Source organism: Fukomys damarensis, unplaced genomic scaffold (genome assembly GCF_012274545.1).
Source record: "Fukomys damarensis isolate Sample0158 unplaced genomic scaffold, DMR_v1.0_HiC HiC_scaffold_32, whole genome shotgun sequence".
NCBI classification, from domain to species: domain Eukaryota; kingdom Metazoa; phylum Chordata; class Mammalia; order Rodentia; family Bathyergidae; genus Fukomys; species Fukomys damarensis.
This window is the reverse complement of record NW_022900944.1, coordinates 35,028,225-35,032,914: the sequence shown is the minus strand read 5'-3', so window position 1 is coordinate 35,032,914 and position 4,690 is coordinate 35,028,225. Positions and strand designations below refer to the sequence as shown.

Sequence of the window (4,690 nt, the reverse complement as noted above, 5' to 3'; positions counted from 1 at the left end):
TTGGTCTGGGAGAAAAAGTACCTTAGCTCCGTTCTCCAGGAACAAAAGGCCAGGGCCACAGAAGGGGGGAGAGGTTACGGGGCTTTCACAGGGAGCCAAGTGTCAATGCTGGTTCATTTTTCACCCGTCTTAGTTGGAAAGCAGCTCAGGGAACTTCCTAATGACTGCTTTTCCCTCTCTCCCTATTATTTCTAAACCTAAAAGAACAAAACAATAATATTTTTTAAAACCTAAAACCTACCATCCTATTAGAGGAAGGCCTTTGGGGCCTACACAGTCAGCTTTTCCTCTTTCTTTTTTCCCCATCTTACTTTTTTTTTTTAAGGGGGTGTCCAATTGTAGATCACATGGAAATAAGAAGACAGTGAACATTATGATCACTTTTAGTAACACCAGAATAGCCTTTTTATTTCCCAAAAGGTAAAGAACAGGATGAAAAAAAAGAAAAACTGCAAAGAACAAGGATAGAAGGAGGTGCTGGGGTGAGGGGGTGCCCCAGGGGCAAGACCTTGAAACAGTTTCTTTTTTTCACAGCTTGAAGTCACTAATGCCAGCCTCAGATGTACAACTGAATCAAAGTCTCAGTCATCGCTACAAGGTGGGTTTTTTGGGGAGGGGTCTTGAAGAAGCACACAATAAGGATGTATTAAAGACGCAGACAAGGTATGTTGGGGGATATCCCAAGGAAAGGAAGCTCTGATGAATCACCGGGTGCCATGAAAATACCAGGACAAGTGGACACTGGAGTATTTAACCAGTTTGAGGCTGGAAGCATTCTCCCCAGCGGTTCAACCCCAGAACTAGTCAAAGACACTGACTCTCAGCTTTTGAACCCAGACATTGGCAGCTCGTAGCTCCCCTTCCCCAAGCAGCTACAGGCTCTGGCTGAGAAGCAATGTTGGGGGAGGGACTGAGAGGGCCCTGCAAAGAAGCACAATAAACAACTCAAATATGAACGGAAATGACATCAGCAAAGTAAAGGACCTGTTTACTGCAGATCAAAACAAAACAAACTTCCAAACCTTTTGTGTACACAAGATAACTCTATAAAAAGCCTTCCTAAAATGTCAGCAAGGTCCACACATCAGCATCACAGCAAAAAAACACATGACAGTTACCATGGGATGGGGGGGTAGGAGAGAGGATGCTGGGAAGCGGATGGGAGGGGGAATCAAACTAGCCTGGGCCAAGAACCCAGTTGCTGCTTCCCCCTCTGCTGAGCCTTAATATTTATTGGTGTTTATAATCTAAAAGCCATGCTCTGTGTTTCACTTAATACAAGGCCAGACAACGTTGTCTAATGAGGCAGCATTACAATCAGCTTGTAATACTGAATTTTTAATGCTGCCAAGGATTCTGTTACATAATAATATGAAGGAAAAAATGGAATCTGAAAGTGGGCTTCCAGTGACAGGACCTTCTGAGTGCCACCATCCTGGCTTCCTTTCCCTCACCCACTCCCACCTTCTGATTTGCAATCAATCCTCCATCCCCATACAGGTCGGTATGGAAACCAAGAGGATTTCCTAGAAAATCCACACTTTTCATTATTATTATTATACTGGGATCCAAAGTTCTATTTCAAGAATTTGAATTCTAGCTTATCTGGGGTTAGAGGTCTAAAATGAAAAAAAAAATGGATCTTTTGAAAGAGGGTGGCCAAAAAGACAAAGAATACAAGGAGGGAAGGGGATGGCTTATTTTAAACCAACCAAGAAATCTGGGACGAGGGGGTTCTCAGACAGGAGAAAAAGCTGGTGGGGGGGTGTTGAAGTCTGCAGATCATATTCATAGCTGCTTCATTCAGTTTACATTGGTGTAATTTAAAAGCATATATATAGCCGCCGTTGCTTCTCTCTGTAATACCCCAAGACTGTAAATCTATAACCACTGCAATGATTTAGTGATTAAAAACACGATAACATATTGTGTAACTGCAAACCACAGAACCCCTGCCAACTTTCCTCTAAGATAAAGAGAGAAAAAATACAGAAAATGTGTTGCTTGCAGCGATCTTCCTAAACCAAAAGATTGTAATAAAAGAACCTATAGAGCAGACGGATCGGAAAAAGGGTTAGTGAATTGTGTGAAGGCAGCAAAGGGGAGGAAAAATAAAAGGGCAGCTTTACGTGGGATTCTTTTCCTTGTACTAACAAATTACGACCTAAACATGCCTTTTCTTTTCTCTCTCTTTTTTTAAGTTTGTTATAACTGGAATAACTGGTCTTGTGCACTGTCTTGCATATTCAAAGCTGCTTTGTAATCGGATCTGTAGACCCAACCTTATTTGCCTGAACTCAATAGGGGTTTCTTTCTCCCCCTCCTCCCTTGTTTTGTTTTGCATTCTGTATCGTGGGTTTTCGGTTGTAGCTGAGAGCATAGGGCTATGTAGGCAGAAGTTCTGGTGCCTTTAAGCTACTACACAAACACCTGAGAGGGGGGAGGCACAATTTGTAACATGGCAGGAGGAGCCTAAAATACACATACACACACACACACACACACACACACACACAAATCAAAGCAGCTGTAGGGGTTTTGGCCTCTGAACAGCTGACCTGACCTCGTTGTGTATATTCTTTTATTTCCCCATTGCAGGATTCCTGCACCTTAGGTCAGATTCGAACTCAGTGTGACCCTGTGGAGAAGGCAGTCACCGAGTCTAGGAAACTGTTCCATATTTAAAGGGGGGGTGGCACATATAATTCAGACTTCCCCAGTGTAGATACCCCCACAGTATGTATGGACATGGACGGACGGGGATGGACACACACACACACACACACACACACACACAAAACACATCTGTCAGAACTGCCAGGCCATGGGGCCAGCTCCAGCCCAGCTCTCTCAGCCCCACCACTGAGAGCCTGAGAGCCTGAACTCTCCTTGGGCCGCTCCAGTCTTCATGCCTACAACTGCCCATGAACGTACACATGCACAAATACTTCTCCAGAGACTTTATGTGTTTAAAAAGTCTACAGATCGGAATCGCCTCCTCTCTGGACCAGAGCAGGGCAGTTTATTCAGAGAAATCAATAGGAAAGAGCATTTGCAAATATTTATATAAGCCCTGTGTGTTTCAGCATTAAGTAATTAAAAACTAAAACCCAGGGAGGGGGGAAGGGAAGAGACACAGACAGGGAAGGCTGCTGGCCTTCAGTGGGGTTTCCTGCCCACACCTCATCTTCCCAAACCGCAGTCCTTTCAAAACTGACTCCGTATATACTTTTTACAAAATACGGTCGTGCACCATTTGCTAAGCTATTTCAAAATCATCTCCAAATACGGATTCACCGACCACCAAGCTTTCAAGACTGACTATAACTCTCAGTATTATCTCTTTCTTACACACACGAACCCCAACTCTTTTACCATTGCTTCAATCTCCAATACATTACTGTCTTATAACCCTATCTGTAATTTACTCGCACCAGTTAAAGTAACCTAACATAATAACATGAAAAGAGGGCCTCAGAAGTAGTAATTCAATAAGCAAATCCCCCAACCTCTAAAGCCCCAGAATATTTCCAACTCCCCTCCAACTCATAAGATACCTACACTTTGGGGTTCAGCATCCAAAGACATCATATTCACTCACACACACACACTTCAGTAAAATGAAGGAGCTTTAAAATGAGCTACTATGGAGTGGACTTTCCCCATATTGTTCCCGAAGGCTGGGCAGCAAATTCTGGCTGTGCTTTCTGCCTCTAAGTCTGCTGAAAGAAGCCGAGCGAGACACTGGAGCACTTACACTGCAGATATTGTAGAAATTTACAGTAAATGTAGGTACACTATTGCAGCACACTGCCCTATTGATTATGCAGATTGTGATCAATCTCCTCTCTCCCATTTCCCAAGCTTCTTTCCAAGGACCTCCTAATAAGTTGATCTGTAACTAGCCATGTGCCCAAACTAGAGGGGGAAAAAGTAATTTTTTAAAAAACATAATAAATTTCAATTGTCCTCACCGAAAGGGCTCTAGAGTTTTTTTTTTATTCCAAAGTGAATTTATGTTTTGTAATTTGCATTACAGCCAAGCGATTACCATATGTCATATTCTTCAAAGGTACTTAACAAACCCCTTTTAAAAAGTCACTAGAACTGAAGGCCAGAAAAAGGCAATCAGCCTCCTTCATCCACATAGTCCTTAGATCAAGTTTCAATAATTGAGACCAATAAAAATTGTCATATTTACCCTACTTCAAAGCGACAAGGGGGAAAAGTTAAGAGTGCGTGATTTTTGAAAGCACTTGCAATCAAAGAATTTGCCACAGTCGAAGGAATTGCACACATTTCACAAAAGTCAGATTCTGAGCAACAGATTAACTCACAAAGTAAAATACAGATATATAGATATTTTAATGGCTCCATAAGAAACCTAGGAGTATTGAGTCCATACACGATTTAATACGCTGCATAAAATACACTTAGATCTACCCTCCAATAGATAAGCAAGAAGATGTACATTAAAACGCATAATGCAAAATTCAGGAACATGGTTTCTGCATGAGTGAGAGGTTAAAGTGGGGAACCCCAACGTAAACAATCCAAGCTTCGCGTGAGCAAAAGAAGAAAAAGAAAAGAAAGGAGAGAAAAAAAATCCTCCGATGTGGTCTCCCTACTCAGCGGGTCGCGAAGGCCGGCCAGGCTAGCTGTGGCCCTGGCCAGCTGCGCAGCTCAAGCC

At 42.7% G+C, this 4,690-nt stretch overlaps 1 long non-coding RNA gene across 1 annotated transcript in view; it reads left to right on the top strand.

Annotated features, from left to right (window-relative positions):
• Nucleotides 1-331: 331 nt before the first annotated feature.
• The window catches only part of LOC109117661, a 21,266-nt gene continuing 16,907 nt past the window's right edge, over nt 332-4,690 (top strand). The window contains exon 1 of the long non-coding RNA XR_002024967.2: nt 332-598. This is a non-coding gene — a long non-coding RNA (uncharacterized LOC109117661). The remainder of the gene's footprint in view (nt 599-4,690) is intronic.